This window comes from Arachis ipaensis, chromosome B3, assembly GCF_059453495.1.
Source record: "Arachis ipaensis isolate K30076 ecotype BB chromosome B3, ASM5945349v1, whole genome shotgun sequence".
NCBI classification, from domain to species: Eukaryota; Viridiplantae; Streptophyta; class Magnoliopsida; order Fabales; family Fabaceae; genus Arachis; species Arachis ipaensis.
This window is the reverse complement of record NC_142438.1, coordinates 81,208,246-81,218,436: the sequence shown is the minus strand read 5'-3', so window position 1 is coordinate 81,218,436 and position 10,191 is coordinate 81,208,246. Positions and strand designations below refer to the sequence as shown.

Here is a 10,191-nt window from a genome sequence, read left to right as displayed (position 1 = left end):
GGTGGCGTTATCTGGGAACCGGTGAACTTTTCAGCCTAGTTATCCTATTTTGCACATCTTTGTATATATTTTGACGCATTTCTAGTTTGCTTTGGATACTTTATCGCTTATTTTGGATTTTAGATATTTTGATGCTTTTGGATATTTTTAGATATTTTGGATGATAGATTTTGTTTTTCTTTATTTTTGGTTGAAGTTGTGATTAGAAATCATTCTTTGGATTGCAAATATTTAGTCACCCTTTTTGCATAATACATTGGTTTTAAAAAAAAAAAAAGAGAGAAGGGTGAACTAAGAAAATTTTTTGAACTTTTCAATCACAACAATGCTTAGTCAAACATTAAGATTTTTCAAGAAGTTTAAATATAGGGCATTAACCCAATTGATTGAAAGAGAACTTTTGAAAGCTTGCTTGAACTTCATACTTTGTGAAGCATGTATTGAACTAAGAACACAAGCTTGTGAGACTTGAGCCTATTGATGTGGTTACATTTCTATAACCACTTATTTTCCATTCTTGTGTGCAATTGTTCTCTTTCTATGATTGTGATCCTTGATTTGCTTGATTCTATATATCCAATTATTTCTTGTGTTCATGCATTTGTATGATTGAGGCCATTATTTCATTAGCCCACTTACCCAAATAGCCTACCTTTTACTCTCCATTGTTAGCCAATTTTGAGCCTATGCTTAACCGACTACTCTCATTTTAGCACATTACAAGCCCAAGGCGGAAAACCAATGAAAAGTCCTTGTTTGGATCTTTGATTAGCCTAGGCTAGTGAGAGTGTCTATTACTCAAGGTTGGTGAGGCTTGGGAACATTGGATGGGATAAAAAGGGGTAGTACACTTCCATATTTAGGAATTGGGAACATACTCATGTATTGATTAAATGTATAGGCCTTATGCATTGATGTTCTTGTGTATAGTTTGAAAGAAAAAAAATGAAAAGAAAAAAAAAGAAATAAAAATATAAAAAAAAAAAGAAGAAGAAGAAAAATAATAAAAGGGGACAAAGTGCCCCAAAGTGAAGCTCAACAAAAGGGAATCAATGCATAAGTGTTATGAATCAAGAAATAGGATGCATGAATATGTAAGAAAAAAAAAGTGAAGAATGGGTAGTTAGAATAGTTTGAACTTGTATAGGTTGTTATATAGATAGGTGGGAAAGTCTATACTAATCAAAGATCTAAACTCTAGCCCACTTAACCATAAATGATCCTACCTTGACCCTAACCCCATTACAGCCTAATGAAAGACCTCATGATGAATGTATGCATGCATTGAATAAGTGTTGATTGTTAGAAGAAAATCAAATTTTGGAAAGCATGATTAGAAGAGAATTGAGTGAATCAACCCTTAAACACTTGAGTGAATAGAGCGGATACACATCCGGTGAGGGTTCAAAAGTTCAATCATATGTGTTCACCTGTATTATCTATATTCTTGCAAGTTTGAACTCTTTTTGATAATTCAATGCAATTGTGGTTTGGACTTAATCCCTATTGTCTAGCTCTTGTGCTTACACATGCTCTCTTGGGAATTGATTTGTTTGAACTAAGCACTTCCAATTGCTTTAGGTAGTTGCCTTTAGATAGGATTCACGTAGTTTAGTTGCATTCAATATCATAACCCTTAGTACCTTCTTATTTTAGCATGAGGACATGCTAAGGCTTAAGTGTGGGGAGGTTGACAAACCCCAATTTGACGGTTTGTTTTGTATTGAATTTAGAGCATCTTGATAACCTTTTGTCACATTTAGCCTAGGAATTAGCATGATCTTGTTATCTCTCCCGTATTTGTGATTAAGTGTAAAAACATGCTTTTTAAGCCTTATTTTGATGAATTCTATTTCCTCTTTGATTCCATAAGATGCCTTGATGTGTTTGTTAGTAATCTCAGGATGAAATAGGCTAGGCATGGATCAAAGGAAGCAAGGAAGGAAGCATACAAGTGGAGAGAAGCATTAAAAGTCAAAGAAGCAAAATCAGAGCCATGCACGCGCACGCGCACAAGGCGCTCGCGCGCACATTGCGAAACAGGCCAAGGACGCGCACGCATACCATGCGCGCACGCGCCGATGATGGCACATGACCTCATTAATGCAACACGTGCCTGGCGATTTGAGAGGTTTTCTGAACCCATTTTTGGCGCCAAATTGCTAAGGAAAAGAAATAAAAGGATGAGGGATTGAGGGAAAGGCATCATCATCACTCCCAACCACTAATCACTTTTAGAGTTTTAGAGAGAGAAGCTCTCACTTCTCTCTAGAATTAGGATTAGGATTAGGTTTAGTTCTTAGATCTAGATTTAGATTCATGTTCTTCTACTTCTACATCTCAATTCCTTGTAGTTACATTGATTCTTCTTCCATTCTTTCGTTGCAATTTCCTTTATGTTGTTCTTGTATTTTGTTATAGATCTAGTATTGTTCCTTTTACTCTCTCTCAATTCAATAAAGGTAATTCATAATAAATGTGTTCCCTTTGATTGTTGTTGTTAACTCCTTCCAATAATCGTTGTTAGACTTCATTCTTGTTGTTGATTTACTATGTTTTTTTTAGGTTTTCTTTTATGCTTACCAAGTGTTTGATAAAAGGCTTGTTTGGATTTTAGTGTAGGTTTTGTCCCTCTTGGCTTTGGTAGAGTAATTAGTGACTCTTGAGTTATCTAATTCCTTTGATTGATTGATAATTAGAAGTTGCTAATTGATTCGAATGCCTCTAAAGCTAGCCATTCCTTTAGGAGTTGATTAGGACTTGAGGAATCAAATTGATTCATCCACTTGACTTTCCTCCATGGTTAGAGGTTGACTAAGTGGGAGCAATGAACAATTCTCATCATAATTGAGAAGGATAACTAGGATAGGACTTCTAGTTCTCACATCTTGCCAAAAGCCTTGTTAGTTGTTAGTTTATTTTCATTATCATTTACTTTTCATGCCTCTTATCCAAAACCCCAAAATAACTCACAACCAATAACGAGACACTTCATTGCAATTCCTAGGGAGAACGACCCGAGGTCCAATACTTCGGTTTATAAATTTTAGGGGTTTGTACTAGTGACAAACAACTTTTTGTATGAAAGGATTATTGCTTGGTTTAGAAACTATACTTTACAACGAGATTTTATTAGTGAATTTCTAAACCGTCAAAAATCCATTCGTCAGTTATTCATTCTACTCTTCTCTAGTCATTCTTTCTAAACCTTGTTCTTCATCTAACCAATCAACAAATATTTAATGTACCAATGCAAACATCATGAGGTCTTTTCAAGGTTGTAATGGGGCTAAGGTAAGGGTAAGGGTATATGTATATGGCTAAGTGAGCTTTATAAATTGAATCTTTAATTAACCTAAGCTTTCACCTAACATACATATACTCTATATAACTCTAGAATCATGCCTAGCTACCCATAATCCCCACTTTTGTATGATTCCTATACTCATGTACCAAATTTTTCTTTTTTAATTTATCACATGTGCATTGATTTTTCATTAACTTAACATTGGGGTAATTTTGTCCCCTTATTTATTTATTTATATTATATATATATATATATTTTTTTTTCTTTTTCTCTTTTTCTCTTTTTTTTATTCTTTTTTTTTTTGTAGAGAAATAAACATAACTTATCAATGCACATGGATTTTCTATTATTTTTCTATTTTGGTTTTTCATGAGTAGGTTCCCAAATTCCTAATATTCAAATAAATTAGAAACATGTTACATTCCCTTATCAACCCATGTTCCCACAATTTCCCCACACTTAATTGATGCACAATCTCTAACTTAAGCTAACCAAAGATTCAATTTGGGATAATTAATTTGATTTTCTGCTTAAGGTTAGTAATGTGGTTATAGAACAAGAGGGGATTAAAAGCTCAAGGGGCTAACAAAGGTGATGTAAAAGATAGGCTTATTTGGGATAAGTGAGCTAATAACAAATAATGGCCTCAATCATATGCAAGCATGTAAATATACTAAATAATGGACATATAGAATGGAACAAAGCAAAGATTGCAGTTATAGAGAAGAAAATACACAAGAATAAAAATTTTATGGTTAAATAATGTAACCATATAAATAAGCTCAAATCTCACAGGTTGTGTGTTCTTTGGCTCAAAAACCATGTTCCAAATACAACTTCAAGCAAGTTTTAATATATAAAAATTTTTAAAAATTTTTTATTTAAATTAGTAAAATTTTTTTCAAAAATAGGATCTTAAAAAGAGATTTATTATTTTAACCAAGTAGTAACTAAATGCACAAAATCAAATAAATATGCAATCAAATATGCAGATGCAACAATGAACAAATAAAGAAAATAAGATTATTGGTGTTGAAAAAAAAGTACTAACCCACGGAGATCGGTATCGACCTCCCCACACTTAAAGATTGCACCGTCCTCGGTGCATGCTGAGATTTGCAGGTGGATGGGTTGTTTCAACTGTTGCTTTTCTCTAATGATTATGCAGATGGCTTGTCTGTCTCTCCATGTAAAATGTCTTCCGCTTCCTTTCCGGGTGGCCATCCTGAAAGAAAAAGGGAAGAAGAGTAACCCAGAAATAGGGATAAGAAAATAAAAGAAGTATGGGTTAATGCCAAATGATAAGGGTCTCATTTTCATGGTAGCTACAAACATGTAAGTGAGAAAACAATAGAAGCCATGGCATACCAGTGGTGCAGAATATGCAACAATGGGAAAGAGAGTGAGGGAAGAAAGATAATATAAATTAAAAATTAATACAAAAGTAATACAGGTATAAAAGATTGGCATTGATTTAAATAATATTACCTAACCAGAATAAAACAAGTCATAAGCACCAAGATAATACCAGAAAAGAAATAACAGTTGAATAAGAACATTTGAACACCAATGGTAAAATAATAAATTTATAAAAATATGCAATGGATGAAAGTATGCAAATAAATAAAATAAAATAAAATGAGAGGGAAAAAGGATAAGAAGAAGAAAAAGAAAGTGAGAAAGGAGAGAGAAGGAAGAAATTAGGATTAGAAAAGAGAAGATAAGAAAATTTGCACTAATCTGGATAGGTTGTGCGACGCTGGCGACGCAGTCGCGTGGTGTGCGATAAGGTTGGGTGATCCGGACGCGTGGGGCACGCGATCGCGTGACTTGATTTGTGCTAGTGGCACGAGTGCAGCCTTGCGGTCGCACAACTCTCTGTTCGAAACTCTTTTTGCCAAAATTCTGGGTGCCGCGATCGCGTGGTCGACGCGATCGCACGGGTGGCCTTATTTTCAATATGACGCGGACGCGTGGGTGACGCGTTCGCGTGGCATGGTTTGGGCTTCCAGTACGAGTCCAGCCCAACTCCAGCACAACTTTCGGCCATGCAAGCTTTTTACGCCGATTTCAGGTCACGCGGCCGCGTGGGTGACGCGGTCGCGTGGGAGGCCATTATTCCCATATGACGCGGTCGCGTCAGTGACGCGGTCGCGTGGGGTGATTTGTCCCATTGGCACGCCTCCAGCGCTACTCCTGCAAAACTCTCTGTTCGTTTTTATTTTTCTCCCCTCTCCTTGCGACGCGGATGTGTCGCTGATGCGGTCGCGTCGCATGCTCGCTTTTTTTTTTTTTTTGAAATCTGAAAAATGCAGAATGCAGTGTTAATATGAATGTGATGCAAAACTCCAGGTTCAATAAAATAAAACACAAAAACAAATAAAACTAAATAAAAATGAAAAAGAACGATCATACCATGGTGGGTTGTCTCCCACCTAGCACTTTTAGTTAAAGTCCTTAAGTTGGACATTTGGTGAGCTTCCTGTTATGGTGGCTTGTGCTTGAACTCATCCAGGAATCTCCACCAGTGTTTATGATTCCAGTAACCTCCGGGGTCCCTTACTAAGCATGTAAAGCCCTTAAGAAGCTTCAAACAGATTCTTAGGCTCCCGGAGTAACAAATGTCATAGCAGATTCTAGGATCCCAAATCTTTCTTTTACACCCGTCTTTGTGTTGATCATTATGATTCCATCTGGGTGGCAAGCAATCTGAATTCTCACTGAAGTGTCCAAACAACTTCCTAGACCCATTCAGTTGAGCTTCATACCAACCTTTGCGTTTAAACTTAAAGCTTCCAACCATAATGAACCTTGCTTGACATTTCTTATCACTGGCCATCTTCCTCTTTCTCTTAATGCCACAAAGAGCTCTAAGTTGACCATCCGTCTCCAGTAGCCCATATTCAAGTGGGATTAGAAAGCTATGGGATATGAATTTTACCCACCTGAATGTTGTGAAGGATGATGGCAACTTAGGGGGAGGGGTTTCCAACAACTTTGGCAAGGTAATTTCAAGCTCCACTCCCTTGTGCTCTTCTTTGACATCTTCTACCTCTTGATCAACCTCTACAAAATCTTCAACCATGATCTGCCTTGGAGGTTGTACACTCTTCTCAACATTAACATTAAACACCATGGAAGGAGGCTCTGTGACTGGACTTTCCAATGGAGGTACAGCATCTCTCAAGTCTGCAACCACTTCTTCCTTTTTAATAATTGCTGCTTTGTCCAGTTGTTTAAGTATAAAATCGTACTCATCCTCGATGTTTTTCTTTCTATGACAACTCCTTTCAACTATTCTTTTATCTTCAAGGGTCTCTCATACCCTTACCCGTAGGGCCTCCTCTAGCTCTTTATGAAGTATGGATTCGCGAAGATGATTCCTTCTTTCCTGTTCCATATCAATAGCATAATTGGGATCATCTTGCTCTTGGATTGATGGATGTGGGTGCTCTTCCGTGGATGGTGGTGATGGGATGGAGAGATTATTCTGTGGTTGACAAGGAAGTGCACTAGAGCTTGAGGGTTGATTGTTGAAGGTAATTGGTGGTCTAATTTGGGTGAAGAGAGCTTGTATAGTAGAATTTAGATCAGCAAGTGCTTTCTCCATGGAGGTTTGGGGTGGATCTATGTATGGCTCATTCGGTTCATAGGGTGGTTGGTATGGTGGACGTGGGTTAGGGTCATATGGAGGTGAATGGCAGAAAGGGGCTTGTGAGTGTGGTGGTCCAAAGTTATGTTGAGGAAAGGGTTCATAGGCATATGGTGGTGGTTGTTGATAGTCCATTGGAGGTGGTTGTTGCCATGAGGATTGATCAAGTCCTTGTGGCTCCTCCCATCTTTGATTGTTCCAACCTTGATGCTTGTTCTCATTGTAATTTCTTCTTCCTGCAACATAACTGTAACCAGACTCATAGCCAAAGGGGTGAGAGTTCATAGTAGTAAATAAAAATTAAAAAATGAAAATAAAAATAAATTTTAAATTAAAAGGTTATTTAAATTTTGAATTTGAAAATTAAATTTTGAAATTTGAAATTTGAAATTTTGAAATTTGAAATTTGAAATTTGAAAATTTTTAAATTTAAATTTTGAAAATTTTTAAAATTGAATTTTGAAATTTGATTTTTGAAATAAGATAAGATAAGATAAAAATTTTAAAAATAAAAATCTGAAAATTTTTTTTTTCGAGAAAAAAAATTAATTAAAAATATTTTTGAATTTAATGAGGAAAGAGAAAAACAATAAAATGACACCAAATTTCAATTTTTTAGATCAAACGAAGAAAACAACTAAGAACAGCTTGAAGGTCAAGATGAACGTGAAGAACAACTTGAAGATCAAGATGAACACTAAGAACAAATTTTTGAAAAAATAATTTTTTTAATAACTAAATAAAAACAAATAACCTCTTAATATATGGAAAAGCAAAAATAAAAACAAAAATAAAAACAAATAAACAAGCAAAAATAAAAAAAATTTACAATAACCAATAATAAGGCACACGTTTGCAATTTCCCGGCAACGGCGCCATTTTGACGTTAGGATTTTTGCCAGTAAAGAATGTCATAAAAATAGTCGCGTTGTAGATATAGTCTCTAAACCGACAGAAATCCCTTCGTACAAACGTTTTGGTTGTCACAAATAACAAACCCCTTTTAAAATTGATAATCGAGTATTTAACCTCGGGTTGTCTTCTCAAGGAATTGCTAGGAGGTATGTTCTTATTATTGGTTATGGAGATTGTAAATTTGGGGGTTTGAGAAATTTGGAGTTTGGGCAATGTGCACAGGTATATTTAAATGACAAGTAAAATAAATTAACAATAATAAAATCTCTTGGCAAGGTATGGAGAACTGGAGGTCCTATCCTAGTTATCCTTATCAATTGTGATGAGAATTGGATTCTTCCCCACCTTATTAACCTCTAACTATGAAGGTAAGTTAAGTGGACAAATTAATTCCAATTTTCAATCAACAATGAGTTTGATAACTTAAGAGTTACCAACTATTTAACTACAGCCAAAAGGGAGAAAAATATCTAAATTAAATTAAGAGCATCAATATAAGCAAAGCAATCTTAAATCTGAAAATACCTCAAATAATATTAATTAAGAAAATCATAACATGAATGTAGTATAAGCCAAATAGGCAACATAACTAATATAAGCATTAAAGTATCTGAAAGTAAAAGAGAAATAAAAAGTAAAAGGAATATTAAACCTGGGATTGAGAGTCACTCCTAAAACTAAGAAATCCTAAATCCTAATCCTAAGAGAGAGGAGAGAACCTCTCTCTCTAAAAACTACATCTACTCCTAAAATTGTGAATATGAGAGCCTTTTTCTGAATAGATGCAATCTCCCACTTTATAGCCTCTAATCTGTGTTTTTTGGGCCGCAAACTGGGTCAAAAACAGTCCAGAATTCGCTGGTTGCGAATTCATTTGCGCTGATTTCCGTCACTTGCGACGCAGCCGCATGGATCACGAGGTCGCGTCGCCTAGCGTCAGAGGAACCATAGCATATTATATATCAAATCGAAGCCCCAGACGTTAGCTTTCCAACGCAACTGAAACCGCGTCGTTTGGACCTCTGTAGCAAAAGTTATAGTCGTTTGAGTGCAGAGAGGTCAGACTGGACAGCTTAGCAATTTCTCCAACTTCTTGCATTCCAACTTTTGCATGCTTTCTTCCCATCCTCCAAGCCATTCCTGCCTTATAATATCTGAAAACACTTAACACACATATCAAGGCATCTAATGGTAATAAGAGAGGATTAATAATAATCAAATATAAGATCAAAGAAGCATGTTTTCAATCTAAATGCATAATTAGGAAGGCAAATGTAAAATCATGCAAATAGTATGAATAAGTGGGTAAAGAGTTAATAAAAACCACTTAAATGAGCACAAGATAAACCATAAAATAGAGGTTTATCACACCCATTCGTTGAACATGTCAGGTGGACACCTCCTTGTTAGGTCTTTAAACCTCTCCCATGCTTCATATAGAGTCTCACCATCTTGTTGCCTAAAGGTTTGGACCTCAGCTCTCAGCCTATTGATTCTTTGAGGAAGATAAAATCTTGCTAAGAATTTGTTCACCACGTCTTCCCAAGTTGTCAAGCTTTCCCTTGGGAAAGATTCCAGCCACTTGGCTGCCTTATCCCTGAGTGAGAACGGAAATAAAAGCAGTCTATAGGTGTCAGGATGAACACCATTAGACTTCACTGTGTCACATATTCTCAGGAAGGTAGTTAAATGTTGATTTGGGTCCTCTTGGACACTTCCTCCAAACGAACAGTTGTTCTGCACAAGGGTGATGAGCTGTGGCTTTAGTTCAAAATTGTTGGCATGGATGGTTGGCTTTTGAATGCTACTTCCACAGTTTCCTGGGTTTGGATTGATATAAGAGCCTAAAACTCTTCTATCCTCCCAGTATGATTTGCTAGACCTCTTCCGCCATGGTTGTGAGCCTCTTCTTCATGATGGTTTTCCATGTTTTCTTCCATGTTTGGTTCAAAGTATTCCTCAAAGTGTTCCTCCTCTTCTTCAGCACCAACTACACGTTTGTCTCTTGCCTCCCTCCTTAGTCTAAGGAAGGTTCTCTCTGGTTCAGAATCAAAGAAAGTTGAAGCCCCCGCTTCTTCTCCCTGTCATACAACCAACAAGTACAAGCAAAGAGAATAGGTGCAGAAAGTATATCTGTCAGAATTTCTGTTAGTGTGAGTGATGCAATATGTCAAACAGTTAGTGGGTTAGTGAGATGAAATGTAAATAACAGAAAAAAAAAAGTAGGGGGAAGGGAAGAAATTAACTAAAACAGGAAGTAAATAACTCAAACAGAAATTTAAATCAAACAAAAATAAAATGCTCAATCTAGTTATCC

At 36.1% G+C, this 10,191-nt stretch overlaps 1 non-coding gene across 1 annotated transcript; it reads left to right on the top strand.

The window, feature by feature from the left end:
• The first annotated feature begins 9,258 nt into the window (after positions 1 to 9,258).
• Positions 9,259 to 9,362, top strand: LOC148571314 (small nucleolar RNA R71). Its single transcript, XR_015908365.1, has one exon. It is a non-coding gene; the product is annotated as a small nucleolar RNA R71 (small nucleolar RNA).
• Positions 9,363 to 10,191: the final 829 nt, after the last annotated feature.